Consider the following 22,028-nt stretch of genomic DNA (forward strand, 5'->3'; position numbering starts at 1 on the left):
CCGGCCTTTATTTAAGACCGGCCTTTACATTTTACATTGTTACTTTGATTTTGATCAAATAAATACAACCTTGATAAACATGGACTTTTTTGGAACATTTCTAAAAATCTAAATTATTCCACACTTCGATTCCAACATTAGTGTGCCATGGATCTAACATTGTGTAACTCGTAGTCAAAATTGTCACACAGTCCTCAGATGCAGTGGAGTTGGTAACAATTAGCCATTAGCTGTTAGCCGCTAGCTGAACTGTGGATGATAAGGAACTGGTCAGTTCATTAGCATGGTTAATGAGAACCCCCTCATGAAGCTGATAAGAGAAGTAGCCCATTAATTGTCATTCAATTAACAGCAAGTGAGATTGCATAAAGGGTGATAAGGGGACAGAAGTGGTCATTAGCAATGATGGAAAGCAGAAAAGAGTTGTCCTTCATACGAGCTGTCATTAATGAGACGACAACGTTTCTCCCTTGTGCTTCTGATGTTTGGAGTTTTTTCTTTTTTTGCCACTTAAAAACCTCTGTCTGTCTATATTCTGTCTATATTCTGGAATAATATCAATATAATTCCCAATAGATAAATTAAGTCCCACTTTCTGTTTCTGTGTAAACATCCTGTTTCACTCGGAAACATCTTCAGTTACACAAGTAAAATGAGTTGTGAATGCCATTTCATGTTAAGATTAAATGTGTAAGGTCTCAGAAACCAGAGAATAATGTTAGGTCAGTGTTTGTTCCTGAGAGACCACAGACAAAAAAAAGCAGACTCTGATCATGCTGACACAAATGTGTCTCTGAGAATTACACACACACTCTGAAGGACACAGGACAGACCGGGATGCCAACAGATGCAGATGTTGTGTGTGTGTGTGTGTGTGTGTGTGTGTGTGTGTATGTACATGCGTGTCTGTCCTCCCCACACAGTATGTGTCCTTTGCCATGTTCGGGTCTCCTCACGTCCTGTCATATTCAGAGATTTTCCCTCACGAGAAGAGACAGAAGGGGGCCCAAAAACAAGCAACACAACACACATAGATATCCACACACACTTAACAGCCAGTGGGGGTTCACTGTCTGCCGTAATCAATAGATAAAACTCACATGCTAACAACACATACACAAACATGGTGCCCTTAAACAGCGACTTTTGCAGCGGTGGAGAAACAGTGCAAAAAGTTGGGGGAGAAACATAGTTTTATTATGATATCTATTTTAGTTCATCAAAAGAGCTTTTCTGAACCATTTAGCTCTAAACTGTTAGCTTGCTAATCCAATGTGAAATGTGCTCAGATCCGATTTACTTTGTATAGCTTTTCACATTGGTGATCAAATATCCAGTGTTAACAGATCATCATTCTGAACTGCAAAAAAACTGTATGAACAGGGTTGCCAGGTTTTCACAACAAAATCCACCCAATCAGGTTTTTTTTTTCCAAAATCCACCCAATCAGGGGGGTTATGGTAAACATAACGCATTAGTGAGGTTGCTTGAAACAGAACTCATGGTAAGAGTGAAAAAGTAGCCCAATTTTGTGGGAAAACTGGACTTGATAACGTTTGCGCAACACTGTCATACGGAAGTATACACAGATGGTGTAAAGTAAACGAGTATGCTTTTATTTATTGTAAGATATGCTGCAGACAGCGAAATTATGCACAGGCAATGTGAAAAATAAGAAATAATACTTTTATGATACAAGCCCTCATGTTTTGCTTGTAAACAGAATTGTCAATCTATGACTTCTGTCGCATCACATTGACTACCTTTCTCAATTGTCGAAAGGTAGTCCACTGCCTTAGTGCTCTTTTTTTTTTTTTTTTTTTTGGATCAGGTTTTTTTTTTTTATGAGCTGTCTGTTAGGGAATCTATGTACATGCATGTTTAGAGACACAAAAAAGGTAAATACATGCATAGTTGTGTGTATTAATGACAACATGCGCTCACACACTTATTGTGCTCCACAAAAGCATGTTGTCTCTGACTCCTGTGGCTTGGTGTGTTGCAGTTGAGGGAGTAATTACAGTGTATGTGCTTTGTTTTTGAGATGTTTAATTATGGTGTTTCTGTAAACGACAAAGTGACAGTTCAGGGCCCTTCTGTGTGTGCGTTCTCGGTATGCACACAGTGGATGGGTAATTTTGGTTGTTTGGTTAATGATATAGCAAAAGCCTGTGACCCTTGAGTGTGTTCTGATGGTTTGATCTTAATGGATCCCCATCATGGCGCTGAGCATCCTGTCTCTCTGGTTCTAACTTCCTCACTTTCTCTCTCACATCATCTATTTATGTCTGATACTTCTCGGTTCACTGACACAGTTTATCTCAGTGGCATTAATGTCTTCTTTGTAAAGAGTGGACAAAAGCAGGGTGTTATTCACCTCATTACTAACTCATGAACTCGCTACGCTTCTGATCTGAGGCCACTAAACATAGCCCAAACATCTCAGCTTTTAGAACTCAGCATGAAGTACTAACTGGAAAATGAGTTACAGTGAATATTGAAGTGAACTAAGTAAAGGCCTGTTCACACTAAGAACGATAACTGTAATGATAACTATAGCGTTCACACCAATGGAAGATAATGCTGTGTTTGTTGTATGTTGCCTTCTGTTTTAAATGCTTTAGATTTATTTTTTTAAGTCGGGTGGATTATTTTTTTCCTTTTCTCAGTGTTTTTGTTCATCAGCTCATCAACTTCTGAAAGTCATTTTTTATTCTTTTTATTCTTTTTAAATAGTTTTATGTAGCTGTAATTAATTTTTATTTCAGTTTAAGTTTTAGTAAGTTTAGTGTGCTTCGTTTCAGTGGGGTTTTGTTTTGGTCGAACAGAAGCATCAAACAGAAGACAATTTGTTCTAGTGTTGGGTCATCTTTACCCATTTTCATTTTTCTTTTTATCATATGTAAAACCGTTGGCATGTTAGATTGTATTGTCTGGTCGCATTTTGACACCCATTCTGAGAAAACGACTTTCAGAGTGAAAATATTTATTCATAGGCACTGCATAAAACCACACTGATGGACAAACACCATCGCTTCAGCGCCGCAGGGTAGATTGGTTGTATAACGTTTATTCAGATAGACCTCTTTGTACAGGAATGAGAGGAGATGAGGCTCATTTTTTGAGAAGTCCATCCAGGAAAACGCATCGAATGGCATTTATCTCCTGGGCTGCGCTGACTTCTGAACGCAGGTGCGACCCTGACCTTACGCATACAGACTGTGTCCGTGCCTTTTTTCAGAGCATCAGGGACACAACGATGAGCCGGAAAATCACTCAAAGTCACAAAACACGATTAATTATTAAAAAATGATCGCAGCTCAGTAAAAGCACATCTGTGTAGAGGGCAGGAGTAACATGCAAACGGTAGCCATTAGCACTTGGTGATGTGTGGGGGTGTGTGTGTGTGTGTGTGAGTGTTTGTAATCCTGTGCACTGCGCATGAACCCAGTACCCTGTGCAGCTAATGAGCTGGCCCGTACGTAATGTGATTAAAACAGTGAGATTTGGTGTCATTCTGCTGGTGTGTTCAGGCGTGCTGAGATGAGCTTTATTAATTTAATAACGCGAGATCATTGGCTGGCTGGACGTGCTTTCCGACACCCCCTTCTCCCCACCTCACAGCTGTTCTTCTGCCCCCATTACAGCTCTCCCCCTCCATCCTGACTAACACCACCCTATTCAACCTGAACCCTGGCCGACATGCTCACACACTCACCTGCTGCCAGTCGTAGGGCCGGCCTGCGGTCCTCACAATGGAAAAAAATGCTTAATAATAGTAAATAATATGAGTGTGTGATGTGTATATATACCCATCTCCATTAAGATACAGTGAGTGTTTGGAAGGATGAAACAGTGTTGAATGAAGTTGTAGAGTTTATGTAGAATAAATGTAAAAATGGCACATGTAAGCGTATACATATGAAATAGAATCACTACTCTCAATATTTATACACTCCTTCTGTATCATAGATCAGGCCCAAGAACCTATTTATAAATACCAAACCTGAATGTGTTTTTATTTATTAATAGCCATTACGTCATTTAATTTTCCTAATAAGACATCCGAGACACCCTCAAATGTATTGACAAACACACTGACAACTAAAATGTTTAGTTTTTTTGTCTTATCTATTTTTTTTTATCTTATTTTGTTAAACAATTAGATGTATTATGATTAGTTAATTTAACCTATTCTCAACCTAAATATGTAAGTCATAATTTCTGTTTTATAGGTTTATAGGTAATTTCCCCTCGGCTGATGATACTTCTCTTCCACTGTTCATCACTGTCCATAAATGAACTTTGAGAATCTGCATTAGGACCTTAATATGTGTTTGTCAGTTAGTCAGTAAGCTTGTGATTCATTTATGTCAGGGAATGCATGCCCAGTCATATGTCCAGCTGCATGATGCCTGTTGTGTGTGTGTGTGTGTGTGTGTCAAGTGTCTTTGAGTCCATTTTCCTCTCTGTACAGTTCTGTGTTCTCTAATTTTGTGCGCCAGATGACTTTTATTAGTTTTGTGTGACAAAGTCTTTAGAGAGAACGCAGATGGCTGAAATTAGCTGTAGAAAAAGCCATTAGAGTAGGTAACAGATGTAAATAGGTTAATCTCTTTGTGTTGCTCACTCCGGAGTCTAACCTCACAGTCACACCGAGTCAGAAGAGAGATCTCTTATTTTCCTCCTCCTTCTCTCTTTGATTCCCTCCTCGTTCATTTCCTGTATGTGACCTGGATAGCAGGAAACAACTTAATTGTGTGAAAACACTGTTCTTGTGTATACTAGTTTGATGCAGATTAACGTTTTTCTTCATCATGCTGAGTTTTAATTATTGCCTGCAATAATACAGAACAAGCTTTCTACTGACTTCAAAAGATGGACATCAAGCACCTACTGTATGTTTTTTGATAGGGCATAAGACATGAAAAAGAAGAAAGAAAAACTATTTAGTTATCTATATTATTGTATGACATTACATTGTTAGCATAAGCTAAAGATATGTCTTATTTCAATCCAACCTCTGAACAACAATATTTTTCTCCTTTCCTTCTTTCCTTTAAACAACCTGGATTGCTACAGTCTCGGAAAACCTGGAAAACCATGGTAGCCATTTAAGCTCTAAAATATTAAATCAGGTATGAGTAAAAAAATATTTGAAGAATTCTTATACAATAACATGGAAAAGTCATGGGACCTTCTAAGGCTTTTATTTTTTTGTGTGCAGAAGACTTTCGCCGGAGATCAGGTTGCAGACAACACTAGCGAATCCATGAATTATTAGGCTATCTATAAAAGTTTTTGTCAAACTATCACGATTATTTTTCAAATCCACTGGACACAAACTGAAAGCTGAGCTCAGAATTAACTTGTATACATCAGACAGACACTAATATAAAGTAGCCTAACAATAAATTGAATAAATGTTAAATAAAATCAAAGTAATAGAGAAGAGGCCAAATCAGTCAGCAGACACCGGGATTCTTCCTGACTGACTGTGGGGCAGGAAGTCGTGGCCTAATGGTTAAGAGAGTTGGATTTATAATCCAAAAGGTTATGAGTTCGAGTTTCGGGCCAGCAGGAATTGTAGGTGGGGGAGTGAATTTAAAGCGCTCTGTTCAGTACCACGACTGAGGTGCCCTTGAGCAAGGCACCGAACCCCAACTGCTCCCAGGGCACCGCAGCATAAATGGCTGCCCACTGCTCTGGGAGTGTGTTCACGGTGTGTGTTCAATGCTGTGTCTGCGACTTTGGATGGGTTAAATGCAGAGCACGAATTCTGAGTATGGGTCACCATACTTGGCTGTATGTCACGTCACTTTCACTTTCATACATCAATGCCATACAACAATTAACATTCAAGTGAGATCGGGATTTTTTTTAAACACTATGTCTATTTAAACACCCCTCACCACAGTATAGCAACCTTTTACCTCCAGCAGTCGGTGTGAATGAGGACGGCTCAGTATTTAGTCCAGCAAATACTTCTCCAAGTAATTAGCATCTTTAACGGTTGACTTTGACTAAATAGCAAAACCTTTTTAGTACTGCTTAGGACCCTGTCCTTTCATGTTTCCTGATCTCTTTATCTGCGTGGATGAGCCATGATGCTCAGTTTCACACATCCTTTCTGGGCCTTATGTAAGACAACGGTCGTATGATCTCTCTCTCTTCAACTCAGTTCTTTCATCTTTCCATCCTTCCATTCCAACAAATAAACAGGCCACAGGCCCACTTTGCATTATGGCCTGACATAGTCCCCATTTTCTATGACTGCATTATATAAGCGCTCTGTCACAGAGGCCAGAGAACAAAGGACCTGACTTATCTCTCCTCAGAGGGGAATTCCACCCCAACAACAATGAGATATTCTTCTTTTTCTGTCTCTAATGGAGTCCATCGATACACAAGGCATCTGAGCTGTTTGACCAGGTTTCCAGTCAAACTAATTTTGCTAGTCATTTATATAAGATGTTTGCTAATATGCATTTAGCATTGTATCATACATAAATTATTTAATAGAATTTTGGGGATATTCTAAGTTGTTAATAGTTAAGCCTAGCAGTTAGCACACATGCTACAATCATGTAGCACTAGCAGTGACAGGAAATGATGAGCACATGTGCTAAACGCTAGGCCATGGCCCTGACAATGCAGCTTCCATTAGGAAGTTGACTCGAAAACTATTTTTTCTTGTTGTCATGTATTTTTTAAATGCAGATTAAAATTCAGCATTTTAGTATTTAAGTAATGGTATGCTAACTTAAAAAGCAAGGCATATGGTACTATATGAAAAAATATTTCAGAAAATGTAAAGTATTCAATATGATCCATGTGAACCCATCTAATGTCTACTGAATATACTGTGCTACTTATAACAAATATACACTTACAAAAATACTGTGGTACTACTGTGAAAATACCATTATACGTGTACCTTATCTTTTCTACCTGTAGCTTATTATTTCACAGAAGGATGCTTAATAATTGTTTGGTAACACTTTTGCTTGCTTGAGTGTTTCTGCATTATACGAGTGGCTTTGGGATATAAATCGCAGCACTTTTCAGAAAAAAAAATGCTACTTCTATTTGTGAAAATATCCCAGGAGATTTATAACGAGTAGTTCTCTGCATTATTACAGTAAAGCGCGTCATTACAGTACTAAGTCACTGCAATGGAGCAGCTCTAATGCTAGTTAATTACAGATGATGAACCACAGAACAAAAAAAAAAATTTGAAAAATGTGGAAAATATATTTTAATGGGCATAATTAAGTGTGAAAATAAATGAAGGATATACATTCAAACCCAAAAAAATGCATAGTTGTGTAAGTATTGATAATTGTGTAAAAGCTGTCATACTAACAGCTGTCTTTTAGTTGATTGTAATCCATTACATACCTTTCTATCAAAGTTATCTAGCATTATCAAGATGAATTTGTTCTGGCACAGTTAAGTATGAGTTCTTGTCATTACCATCTTCTAAATTATATAGAATAAACTGTGATAATGTAAGAAAGGTTGAAGATGTCTGAATAAATTTTGGTTTGACTATCTATTTAATAAATTTATTTAACCAGCTAACATTATACATACTCTTTTGGATTCTGTACCCATTATTTAAAAAAGTTACAAATGCAATAAAAATATTGGTATCGGTACTCGGTATCGACAAGTACCAAAAATAAGAGGATCGTATTGGGTGAGTACTGTAAAAAGTGGTATAGTTGCATCCCTACTACTTATAAAGGATATATCATGCATGATATTTTCTCTTCTTCCCTAATCCTACCCAATAGGTAAACTATTAATAAGCATCAAATTAGAAGCTTTTTAAGGCGAAAGTTGTAGTTAATGATTTGTTAATAGCAAGAATTGGGCCTTAAAATAAAGTGTGACTGATTGTTTCTTCTTGATGTTCAGATAAGCCACACAGATCCATTTTTTCTGCCGCTCTGTTGTTGCTATTATTCACTCTTATTTTGATCCTAGTACATATCTTCTGTATTCTGAGGTGCCATAATGGAAGACGTCGCTGCTATTTTGTGAGCTAGAAGATAATGTGGGAAAAACAAGTCTCCTAGAGACAGAGTAGTTTGTGTAAGGAAGGTTTGCATTGCTTTGCCGTGTATTGTTGTGGAGGTGTTAGCCGCCAGCTCTCACGCCCCACGTCTGAAAAGACCAAGACAGAGGAGGTAAAGAGTGCATTCAGCCCAGGAACTCATTTCGTCCTTTCAGGGGCCACTCTCAGATTAACAGTACAGGCTTCCATCATGAGATGAGGGCGAGAGAAAAGCCACATCACTGAAGACTAGCACACAAAAGGGGATTTCAATCAGCATGGCACTCAGGCTGGCTTTATGGGCTGACAGGAGTAAATAAGACCGTGCTTTAAGCAGGGCCTCTGCGCTGACACTCACACTCACACTCACACATTTGTAGGAAAGATATACACACATACACACAGATAAACAAACATACACACACTCCTACCTGTAGGCTCAGAGCACAGAAAAAATTGCATTATAAACACACATACACACTGTTTTTGTCTAAAGTACGCGCCCACGGTTGTACACTATAAGTTTGGACTCACTCCACTGAATTTGTTTCTCATGATCTTAAAAATCTTCTGTAATAAAAAGTGTTTATAAAAAGGCTAGTAATTAGTTTTGTAGTTGATTTAAATTGTATGTAATTAATCTCTGTATGTAAGATATAAGATTTTTATTAAGATTAGATGGTAAGATTTTTGATGCTTCTTATGCTCATTAATGCTGCATTTATTTGATATTGAAATTATCAAATTGTCATCAGCCATCACTTCAGTCTTCAGTGTCACATGTTCCTTCAGAAATCATGTTAATATTTGTCAATGTTGAAAATGGTTGTGCTGCTTAATATTTTTTCTTCTAGTTTTTTCAATAATTAATATTTAATAATACACACATGATATATATACAAGCATACACACACCCAGTCACAATGTTGAAATTTATCTTGAATCCCACTATTGTACAATTGTGGGCCTGACCTCATCTAAACGTGTTGTACAGACATCTCCTTCACAGAGGACTTCAGGCTGTACACTAAATGATGACATCCCAGTTTTCTCTGCGGATTATACATGGCAGCGTGCAAGATTAGAAACTTACAATGAGGCTCAGCTCATGTAATGAAAGATCCCAATGTTCTCTCAGACTATACAACCAAGTCTCTCCAGCACATCCCTGCAATGTTCCAGTGAACGCATATACAACCACGTCTCCTAAATCTCATCTGGCTTGATCTGTAGCTGTGGGACAGTGGTCTAAATCTCCCAAAACTACTCCCAAATGACATGGTTTACCAATCTAGTTCTAAGAAGGATGATATAAGTCTTAGCACTGGGGTTGTTGAGGAGAATCAGAGCTTGCCAAGAGTTTTGATAAAGCTGAGAGAATCCTCTCCATTCTGCATGCTTACACTCATAAACTCAAGACGAGACATTTTAAGTACCGTACAGTTTACAGATGCAATGATAAATTCTGTGAAGGGGATTAAGAGTGTTTCAAGTTGTTTATGAACAGAAAAGTCTACACAATGTCCATCTTGAAGTCCAGAAGTTCTTCAATTGGGGAGAACTTAAAGCAAAATTATAGTTTCAAAGCAGAACACTCAGTTTGGCAGAACAAAGTTTAATAATTTTGTTTTCACCATCATACAATCTCTTCAAGCGGTGAAATGCTTCATCAGTTGAGAGGGCTGGAGAGCTTCAGTCGAGTTTCTAACTTTTTCTTTTCATGTGCGTTTTGTTTAGGTATAAGCCAACACAAGGACAAAACTTTCACCAGAAGGAGCCTCGACTGACTGGTACATAATACAGTAGGTGCATCTGCAAAAGGGCTTTACAAACTTTCCCAATCCTTGCATTTTTCATATGTCATTATTATAGTGTCCTCATGGCTCATGCTGGCCAAAGAAATGCAGTAATGTCTGATGTATTCAACTTTTAGACCCAGATCTTTGATCTATTGCACTATTAAAGTATAACATAAGTGATTATTTGTTACTCCTGACTAAACTTAGTGAGAGTTCCTGAATATTTCATATTTACGTATATATATATATATATATGTTTGTGTGTGTGTGTGTGTGTGTGTGTGTATCATTATTTACTCTACCTTCAAAGGTTTGGAGTCATTAGGTTTTTTTTGTTTTGTTTTTGTTTTTTAAAGAAATACATTATTCAGCAAGTGCTGATTGAATTGATCAAAAACACAGTAAAGCTATTTATAAAATTACTAAAGATTTTAAATAAAATATTAAACAGCATAGCTCGTTTTAACATTGATGATGGTAAGAAATACAATTTAGTGACACAACATATTAGTAACACTGAAGGCATGATGGTTGATAAAAGTTCAGCTTTTTTATATTTCTGGTCGACTAGTAGCCGTTCATTTAAAATATCAGTCGACTAATTGCACGTTTATTTATGAACTGTTAAAATCATTATAATGAGCCTTTAATTGCCTACAAAGCCACAAGCACTCAAGCACACATATAAAGCATGCCACAGCGTACCGGTAGAAGTAATGTGTCAGTGAAAAACAGTAAAGGAGACTGCATTAACATTTAATATATTTGATAAACTAGTGCTTTCTTTGTTCTCTGTTTAAGAGATGAATTCGGCGACACTGACTCAACATCTCTTCAGTAGTGATGCACCTTGTTTCATAGGGAGTACGTAATCTGAGAATATTTGTTTCCCATTTAAATTGGTTCATTTGAAAGTAAACATTTCACTCTCTATAGATATATTTTTAATGGCTGTAGGGCAAAGATATAGCTACATGGAGTTTCGCGCTTAAGTTCACAGACCGAGATGGAAGAAAGCACATCCTGTTTGCTTTCATTATTTTACAAAAGCACGTTTGGTTGTTTTTGTAAGCGCACACAAATAAACATAATATCTTTACAGATTTGAAAGATGAATTACTCTTATCTGAATGACCAAAAATGCCTATTTTAGAGGTAAAGTTCACCCCAAAATAAAAATTATATGTTTATCCGCTTACCCCCAGGGCATCCAAGATGTAGGTGACTTTGTTTCTTCAGTAGAACACAAACTGTTTTTTTTTTTTTTTTACTGAAACCGTTGTAGTCTTATAATGTAATTGGATGGGAATTATGGCTCAAGTTTGCACATTGCGTGTATTAGAGGTAAAAAAAAAAAATCTTGCACAGATTGATCGTTTTGTGTCTTTACACATCAATGTATCATCACAAGCCGCAGTGTTTAATTAGGTTTTTATTGTATGTTGTGTGATATTGACATTTACTTGAGGTGAAATACTAGTAAAAGGTAAAATCTGTGTGTTTATGTACATATACATGTACATATATCATGTACATATATATATAGGTGCCCTTTTTCCTGACTACACAATACTGAAGTGTGCTGTACTTGCCCAAATGCTTTTATGGTGGAACTGTGTAGTTCATTAATGAACTATGAAAGCCTTGATCATGTAGTAGACATTGCCTCCTGGCTCTTTAGACAGCATATGTTCCTCATCCCCAGCATTCACACACTTACACACTCAAACTCACCTATGAGCGCCATCAGGGGTCTGATTATGTTTATGTGTGTGTGCGTGCATGGATAGATGCTGGAAAGGGTCTGTTTGTCTGTTCATCTGTGTTTGTGGGTGGCTGGGGCTGTCGGTGGGCGTCTTTGTCATGTATGTGTGCCATACATGTCTGTGTGTGTGGGACTGTATCACAGACGGGCTCGAGTGTGTCAGAGAGGCCGCTGTCTCGCAGCTTGTAGTCATATTCAATAAAGCCTATGAGACTCAGCTGGCAGTATGTGTGAGTTCGGTCTATTTCCGTCTTTCTGACTGTGGCACTGCCCACCGTGTGTGAGTCTGCGTACCACTACCCACTGTCTATGTGGAATGCCAGTGGGAGACCGTCATCCTGTGCCCCCTTGCAGCGGGATCTACTATTCCTGTGCCTTCATCTCCAACTTACCATCCTCTCTTTCTTCCTGCATGTCTCTTTCACTGTCTCCACCTCCTCTCCGTCTCTCTTCATTTCTCTCTGTGGGCATCTATGTAAAGTACATAGTTTTGGCAGGCAACAAACACATTTATTAGTGTTAGATTTCTATTTCATCCACACTATAAATAGTAATCTGATTGATATTGCGTTTCATTTGTAGATACTTGCTGTAGTCGATGACACGATGTGCTCTGATCCAGAAATCATTGTACTGTCCTTAGTCCCTAATGGCACTGGAGCTGGACCCACTTAGGAAACAATGTTCATTATTGACTCCAAACTTCTATCAAGATATTTGCTTTTTTTGTCTGGCTTAGACAGAATACCGGCTAAAATCACATCTAATTTCGATGCCTTAACCACCCAACAAAACACCCCACCCCCACCCCCAACTCGTGGTGATTTTCGGAAGTCTTTTGAATAGATTTAAACATAGTAAAAGCCTTTTGGCTGCACTATAATTGTTAGCTGAAAGCATAATAAAATTTCCCAAATATTCAACAAATGGACATGAAAGGAATGGCAGATTTTTTAAGCATTTGGAACAAAGAAATCTTGTCCCAATTTTCATATCATGCCTCTACCTCACAGTGGTAACACAATCAAAATCTGACTCACTTTTTTAAGTTCTCAGTACTGTTAATGAGCTTAAACAATGAAAAGCACAGTGATTGTTTATATATATATATATGTTTTTCTTTTAAACTTTCTATTCATGGAAGAATCCTAAAAACCTTTTCCCACAAAAATGTTAAGCAGTACATCTGTTTTCAACATCAATGATAATAATAATAATTGTTTCTTGAGCACCAAATCAGCATATTATAATGATTTCTGGAGGATCATGTGACACTGAAGACTATTAATGGCTGCTTAAAATTCAGCTTTGCCTGTCAGCACAGGAATAAATTACATTTGAAATTATATTTAGATTATCAACAATTATTTTTAGTAAAAGTAATAATTTCTCAAAATCTTTCTCAAATTTAAAAACAAATATATATATACACATACAGGTGCTTCTCAATAAATTGGAATGTCGAGGAAAAGTTCATTTATTTCAGTAATTCAAAGTCAAATTGTGAAACTCATGTAATAAATTCAATGCACACAGACTGAAGTAGTCGAAGTCTTTGGTTCTTTTAATTGTGATGATTTTGTCTCACATTTAACAAAAACCCACCAATTCACAATCTCAACAAATTAGAATAAGGTGACATGCCAATCAGGTAATCAACTCAAAACACATGCAAAGGTTTCCTGAGCATTCAAAATGGTCTCTGACAATCAATGACACCCTTCACAAGGAGTGTTAGTCACAAAAAATCACAGAGTGCTGTACCCAAGCATGTTAACAGAAAGTTCAGTGGAACGAAAAAGTGTGGAAGAAAAAGATGCACAGCCAACTGAAAGAACCACAGCTTTATGAGGATTGTCAAGCTAACTTGATTCATGAATTTTAGAGGACTTCTCAAGGAATGCACTGAGGCTGGGGTCAAGGCATCAAGAGCCAATGTCACTGCACCCATTTACCAAGAAATTATGGAGCACTTCATGCTTCCTTCTGCTGACCAGCTTTTTGAAGATTATGATTTAATTTTTCAGCAGGATTTGGCACCTGCCCACACTGCCAAAAGCACCAAAAGTTGGTTAAATGACCATGGTGGTGGTTTGCTTGACCGGCCAGCAAACTCACCAGACCTGAACCCCATAGAGAATCTATGGGGTATTGTCAAGAGGAAAATGAGAAACAAGAGACCAAAAAATGCAGCTGAGCTGAAGGCCACTGTCAAAGAAACCTGGGCTTCCATACCACCTCAGCTGTGCCACAAACTGATCACCTCCATGCCACGCCGAATTGAGGCAGTAATTAAAGCAAAATGAGCCCCTACCAAGTATAGAGTACATGTACATGTACAGTTTCCAGAAGGCCAACGATTCACTTAATTTGTTGAGATCCTGAATTTGGTGGGTTTTTGTTAAATGTGAGCCAAAATCATCACAATTAAAAAGAACCAAAGACTTAAATTACTTCAGTCTGTGTGCACTGAATTTATTTAATACATGAGTTTGATAATTTGAGTTGAAATACTGAAATAAATGAACTTTCCTAAACATTCTAATTTATTGAGAAGCACCTGTATATATGTATTCGCAGTCGCGGTCAGGCAGTTGTGTCTGTCGCCTCCAGTTTTCTCACCTCTCTTTCCTCCTGAGGCCAGCAGCAGTGGCAGCGGCAGCATCGGCATTCCTAATTGGCCGTGTGCTTGACGTCAGCTGTTGTGATCATATAAATTTATTGGTGCTTAGAAGGCACAAGCTATTAAAACATTACAATAGACATTAGTGCAGGCCCTAGCAGTCTGCTTGGCCTAACGAACATATGCTTCCATACCAATGCCTAAACTCTTATTTATGGATTTAATTTAATGTGCGGGAAGAATTCTAAATTAAATTTGGTGTGTGCCTCTGGAGAGTGTCGGTGTATAATAACATGGTAATTTTTACACATCTTTATGAGAAATGAGAAAATTAATTCTTTCTGACAAGCTGTAATTACTGGGCTTGGACCAGTCGCAGCTGAACAGTTTGAGCTCAGCTAGTCTGCCAATGAACTGAAGGAGAGGAGAACAGATAAGGAGGACACACACAATTATAGACGCACACCCACATGCACACACGGACACAAAGACACGTAATTATATACACCCACAAACACACACCCCCACACACACCTACAGACCAACATACACACGCTTAATGCTAAAACACGCAGTCACGATTGCCCATGCAAACTAACAGACTCCTACACACGTAATTACACACACAAATATATAGAAGATGCCATAAACCAGTAGTTGTAAGCTGGTTTTGCTTCAAAACCAAGATTTTGCATTGGGGCATCAATTGGTAACCAAACACTATACCGAAATCGCAACCATGTTCTTAAAATCAATCAGTGAAAACATTTTTTTATTTAAATTTTGATAACACTTTAGTTTAGGGACCAATTCTCACTATTAACCTAGTGCCTATTTTTAACATATTTGCTTTATATATAAGTGCTAATAAACAGCCAATATTCTGCACAACCATATTCTACATCCCTAATCCTGCCCAATACCTCAACTTAACAACTACCTACTGACTATTAATAAGCAGCAAATTAGTAGCTTAATGAGGCAAATGTCATAATTAAAGGGGTCATATGATGCGATTACAAGATTTCCTTTCTCTTTGGAGTGTTACAAGCTGTTTGTGCACAGATAAGATCCCTGAAGTTGCAAAGACTAAAGTCTCAAACCCAAAGAGATATTCTATATAAAAGTTAAGACTCCTCCATGCCTTCCTAAAATGGCTCATTTAAACACACCTCACGTCTACATCACTGTGTGGGAAGATTTGCATAACACCAAGTGTTCAAGAAAATAAAAAAAGCTTAACTTTTTTTCTCGCTGTTGCCACGCCCCATAATTGTGGAGACACTGTGTTTCATTGTGAAAGTGAAACTACTTTCCAAAAGAGGACACAACTAGAAATCAGTGGTTAAGTTATATTTACAACACTGTTCCAGAACAGTTCAATCCACGTATTAATGTGTGTGCAGCGCATTTAAGGGAGGACTGTTTCCTAAACTATAATGCCGGTTGTTCTGACTCACAACCTGTAAGCATGTTTTCATATTTAAAGAATTTGCTTTTAATGGGTTTAATTGGTTTTGTCTAGTTGCACCAGGACAGGGCATCACAGTATGATAAGAGGTGTAACATTTCCGTCACACGTTGTAGGTATTCAGCCAATCACAATGCACTGGATAGCTGGCCAATCAGCATACACCTCACTTTTCAGAACGTATTTTTCAGTGCGTATTTGACTTGTTTCTTAAAAGTGGAATTTTTTCATCAAATGATTTAGTAGAATCTGAATGGACTCAAACACTGTATATAAAAAAAGTAAAAATAAATAAAGGTATAAATAAATAAAGATGCTAGAACTGTACTGTAAAAAATACAGTAGTAACATTTTCTTTCTTGTTTTATTAGAAACAGTTTTTTGTATGTGCTATTTTCATCATTTTGACAGAATAATATAGAATTTTAATATTGGACATTTATTAGTTATTGGCTAGAACATAAAAAAATAAATATTAACTTATATTCTGAGGTTTAATACAGGTGCTGTCAACATTTCCCACCGGTTCAACCAAATTGGTTCCCTTCAGAGCAGCACATGATTGGTGGAAAACAAATCGGACATTTCGGACAGGGTTATGGGGGAGGCCTCAGCCGGTAGGGGGTTCTGTTGGCCTGTCCGATGTCATCAACATGAATCACTAGCAGATCTGCCCCATTCAAGGTCATCTGCCATTTAGTATTCACAGCAAAGCTTGACCACCCCACTAGGTCTCATAGCTAAATAATGATCACACATACTTTACCCTATTGAATTTTGGAATAAGAGAGGAGCTGTTTTATAGCTGTTGTTTCTGATGCTATCAATATGACATGATGGGTCACTTTAGTTTCAGCACTGTAGTTGTGTGTGGCACACGCTGACTCTGCATCCAGGGGCCATTTCAGTTTATTTATTCATTCTGTTCCATTTTGTCATGCGCTGTTAAATGTTTAATCCTCTCATCCCTGTGGTTGGGGACCGCCAGGGGAATGCCGCCCTAGTGGTCACTGGGGTAAATAATACATGACGATGTGTGCATGTATGTGTGTCTGTAGTGATGAGATGCAGGTGTCAGTCCATAAGGTGTCTGTTTTGATGTCTCTCTCTCCATCTCTCTCTGTCACACACACACTTTGAAACACTAGGTCAGAGTCTATTAACTCTTCTGAAGGGTGGCCTGTCAGAGTGTGTTAGCAGATGGCTCCATTGTCTTTCACTTTGTGACTTCGCTCACTCTAAGATAACAGGTTGAGCTCACATAAGCACTCAGAGCTGCTCTGGCTGCCCTCTGTCTATGGATGGAGAAGATGAAACATTTATTTACCTGGAGTGAGGAGTTTGGGAACAGACCACCACTCTGTTTTTGATCAACAATGACAAAGCATGCTGTCATATGTTTATCGGACAACAATGTAGAGTATTCGTGACTTCTCCCGCACCATTTGTGCTGCAGACATGAGTAATGCCTCAGATTATGTGGCTTGTTGATGAAAGTTATGCATTGCTTTTAATGCCACCACACATCACTAGGCTGAAACTCAGTGTTCTGTGTTTGTTCTGTTGCTGCAAACTAATCACAGATTAGGTGCGTCAATTACAAGATCATCCTTTTTCTTTTTTGTAGATGTTATCCCAAAAGATTTACAGCATTGAACTTTCATGGATTTGCACAGGATGAGAAGGAAAAAAAAGCTTCAAATAGTTTTCAGATTTGAAAAAGGTTTTATGTGTTAATTGTGAGATTTCAAATCAGATTTCACACAGTGTTACAAATTAGGTTTTAAAGCACTTTCAAATTTTAGGCAAGTTTGAATTCAAATTTACAAACTAGATTTTAAACTGCTTTCAAATTTCAAACCTGCCTGAAATCAAATCTCAAAGCAGTTTCAAATCAGATTTCAAACCACTTTCAAATTTCAAGCGAGTTTGAAATCAAATTTCAAACCAGTTTCATGTTAGATTTCAAACTAGCTTGAAATCAACTTTCAAACCAGCTTTTCAATACATTTCAAAAGATACAAATTAAATTTCAAACTACTTTTATACTTTTATATAACTTTTATATTTTTTCCGATTTCAAATTAGATTTCAATGCAGTTACAAATTAGATTTAAAACCAGTCTGATTTAAAACTATCTTGAAATTTGTTGTATCTGTGAATATTTACAGCATAAAACAAGTTAGCACAGTAGACATGCTGCAAGCTAAACACTTGCTGCATACAAATCGCATACTTTTTCGTAGAATCAAAGGGTTACAAGTTTCAATTTCATAGTCTTACCATTTTTGCAGTGCAAACCATAAAAAATCTGAAGTCTTTAAATACACATTTATTGCTACATGGTAAATTGATTGTTCTATAGGACTGTTCTATAGGACTTTTAAGTATCCCATCACTACAATGCCCTATGAACTTAAACGGCCTCCTCAAAGGCCAGACCTGACACAATACAACTAGACACAATCTCACAATTGCTGGTTCATTTCACTGACACCCTCTTGTTTCCAGGAATCTGAGCATGCACACAAAACTACTAATCAAACCACTCCCTTTATGCAAATCAGCCCCTTGTTAACCCCAATCAAAGAGGTTGCTGGATGCTGCTTTCAACATCCCTCAATGCAGCATCTCCGCAACTGCTGTGGCCTCATGGGTAATTACAAAGCTACCCGGCCAGTCTGTCTGACAGCGTTGTGCCACTATGCTCATGACCCCGGCATGACCTCTGAGAGTGTAGGTAATCACCTGTGTGTCCTGAGCTTAGATCTCTATTAGTGCATAAGCACAGTTCAGCTCCACAGAGGAGGGCGAACACACCCCACATTCATCTGCTCGCGGTGAGGTCAGCTCACCTATGAGAGGGAGACTTGCCTGCCTGGTTAGCACACGGCCCACTGAATTGTAGGATTATATTGTAGCTTGATGTGGCATGATGGATGATGTCATGCTGACTAACAGGAATTTTAATATATATATAAATATATAAATTAATATATATATATATATATATATATATATATATATATATATATATATAAATTTTTTTTTTTACACAGTGTATGCTATACTAGTTGAAAATTCAGTTTTAGCAGGTATATACACATTTTGAAATTTCATTCTCCCGTACATTTTTTTTGCTATACTATTTATTATATAAATTATTATTCTTCCTTTTAGTTTTATAAAAGTTAAAAGATTCTATTTTACTGTTCAATTTACAACATATGTTTAGTATTAATAATTATAATAATTTCAGGAAGAAAAGTCAGATTGTCTTTACATAAATTATTGCATGAATCCACAATATATGTCGATTTTTACAATTTTTTATAATAATAGAAAAAAACTGTAATTGTTGCTTTTAAATATTACATATTTTGCTTTTACAACAACAATTTATTATTATTATTACTATTATTGTTGTTGTTGTAAAACATACAAAAAATTATTTTTACTATGTAATTTTAGACATATGTTAATGTAATATGTGATCACATATTACGGCACAGGCATATTTGTAGCAATAGCCAACAATACATTGTATGGGTCAAAATTTGTGATTTTTCTTTTATTGCAAAAAAAAAAATTAGGATATTAATTAAAGATCGTGTTCTGTGAAGATGTTAATTTCCTACCGTAAATATATCAAAACTTAACTTTTGTTTGGTAATATGCATTTCTAAGGACTTAATTTGGGACAACAATTTGCCGATTTTCTCAGTATTTTGATTTTATGGTTAACTAATCATACATAAATAAAAAGCTTATTTATAAAGCTTTCAGGTGATGTATTGATGTCAATAATTAAAAAAAGGACCCTTATGACTGGTTTTGTTTTCCAGGGTTGCATATAATGTCTGTTAATGTGTCTTCTAACATATCGTAGTATAAAGTGTACAGCGCTTCCTGTAAACCTCTCACATCTTTAACTTTAACGTTCTCTGTTGTATGTCACCCCATCTTTCTACACTAAATCCTTATCCGTCTATTCTGGCCAAGAAAGCGAGTGATAGCTACAGTATGAAAATAGTGTGGGAAAACTGCCAACAAAAAGTCTTGCTTCCCATTATAGACGCGCTCTAATTAGAAGTATAATAAGATCACATAATCTTAGCCGTCCAGATGTATACATTCATGCAAAGCTCAGACACTTTGACAAGGGGCACGTCAGCTGTCCGCATTGGTATGCAGAATTGCTGCCCCAGCCTAATGTATTCATGGACATAATCCCTCTATTGGTCCGACCGCATGCATATGCATGTTTTCTTTGGACCTTGTGTCCAAGAGGGCAGCTAATATGCTTCAAATGAAGAGCAGCACTCCATCAGAGATGATTAACATCAGGTGCAGAATTTTGTCATGTGGTTCCTCTGTCTGGGGCTAAACTAGGATAAGCTGAAGTTTATGTTTGATATCTATCTTTAACTGTGCATTTTAGTGTTTTTTCTGTCAAAAGAAGGTAAACTGTTGATTCCAGAGCCTCCTCTCCAGATTTTGGTCCCAGAACACTAACCACCATGAAGAAGAGCGACACAAAGCCCATTGGTGGATGGAAGCTTCTGTTCAGGAGTTTTGCTCCTATTGTTGCAGTGTAAGATAGAAATACGAAAGTCTTTACAGGGAGAGACACGTTTGATAGAGTTGTGGGATGTCTGTGAATATAAGCTGAAGGACAACCATTGTCTCTGGGCGACCTCAATTTGGTACTGTATAGTCCTTCTCGCCACACTGTCTGCAGCCACAAAGCCACCATTCTCCTCCTCTTGCTCTCCAGAAAGAGGGATTAGTCAAATAACGCAACTGCGTGTCCAGATTTCTAACTATCGGACCACATTACAGGGGGAAGAATGAGTCCAGGGGAACTGGGCGGGAAGATGTTTTTATATAACTTCTCTTTTTATTTCCCCTTTTCACATCTCTGAGCCGAAATAAGTTGGGTCGGATGGATAGAAAATGATGGAAGCCCATAAGGAATGCGGGGTATTTTGGAATGGGGGGGGGCTCCAGACACAACTGCATTTCCTGTTTATTCTTGGACAAGTATGAGGCCCTCCATGAAGAACAGGAGATCCATTCTTCTTTCTTTCTTTCTTTCTTTCTTTCTTTCTTTCTTTCTTTCTTTCTTTCTCTACCTTCTGCCACCCATTCGGGCTCAGGGCACAGGTTTTTGTATGTGACAGACCTGTTTTCTGTGTACACGCCCCTTACATTGCTAATTCTGAGGGGGCAACCCAGATTAATAAGCAATTTTAACTAGTGATATGGACCGTGTCCATAGCGTCATTGTCTCACCTGACAGTGACGTCATAACCCCTCAATTTCCATTATATGTTTACAGCTCCTTTCTCAGGAGGTCTGCTAAGAACAGGTCGATTTTAGCCTGTCTAATAAATATTCATGAACCTCTCTTCTGATTGGCCTGTTGTTTTCTGAGTGATGCACGGCCAGGCCAACCACACGTTACTAGGGTCACCCAACATCACAGCGCTAGCTGGAGGCAGAAAAACAATGGGGAAACTGGGGGCAGTCCACTCAAACCAGCGCAGATTCTGCTATGTAAGGAACTTAAAATATCATCTTCTTGTGATGTTGGGTGCCAGAATCGATGAAATACAGCCCCAAATTAGAAATATGATCGCATATTTGCTGCCACTGCCAGACAAACAAACTCTTGACAGCTATAGTTAAACATGATAAAACAAGCGTACTGGACAGAAACATTCATAAAAAAAATTCAACTTTGACAATATGGGACCTTTAATATGTTGTGTGTTTTAATAGAACAGTGACGACTGCACAGAGTAGCATTATAACAGAACTTTCAAATGTATCTAATATGATAAAACAGCGCTGCTTTTCTTTTTTCCCACATACGCATGACCAGAAGGAGCGGAAGTGCTCGACTGTGGCATAATAAAAGCTACGCTGCTTTCGAGCCATGTGTCACGCTCGTTCAGCGACCTCGTTTCCCTTTGACGGCTTTTAGCCTCACCTTGCTTCATTTACTACTACGTAATAAATCATCAGCTCATCCATACACAAGATTTCTGCTTGAGGACCATTGGCTGTGTGGATGAAACTCCCATGTTTCCACACTCAGTCACAGCGTCATCAAACAACGCTACTCTTTGTTTATTTTGAATACCCACCTTCCAGTGGTGAAAATTACATATTGTGCCTTTTATTCACTTGGAAATCCATCACACAAGTAAAACAGACTGCAACCACTGTTGTGTCTTGATGCAATTCTATAGAAGTTACTCTTCCTGTTGTTCAATAAACCACCTGTCTGGGTGATTTAACA

The 22,028-nt window shown here is 37.7% G+C and overlaps 1 long non-coding RNA gene across 2 annotated transcripts in view; it reads left to right on the forward strand.

Annotated features, from left to right (window-relative positions):
* LOC113069636 (uncharacterized) overlaps positions 1-22,028 on the forward strand; it is a 96,768-nt gene that overhangs the window by 60,158 nt on the left and 14,582 nt on the right. For both annotated transcript variants that reach the window (XR_003279775.1, XR_003279774.1), the window contains one exon: positions 9,800-9,852. This is a non-coding gene — a long non-coding RNA (uncharacterized LOC113069636). The remainder of the gene's footprint in view (positions 1-9,799; positions 9,853-22,028) is intronic.

Source organism: Carassius auratus, unplaced genomic scaffold, assembly GCF_003368295.1.
Source record: "Carassius auratus strain Wakin unplaced genomic scaffold, ASM336829v1 scaf_tig00001979, whole genome shotgun sequence".
Taxonomy (NCBI): domain Eukaryota; kingdom Metazoa; phylum Chordata; class Actinopteri; order Cypriniformes; family Cyprinidae; genus Carassius; species Carassius auratus.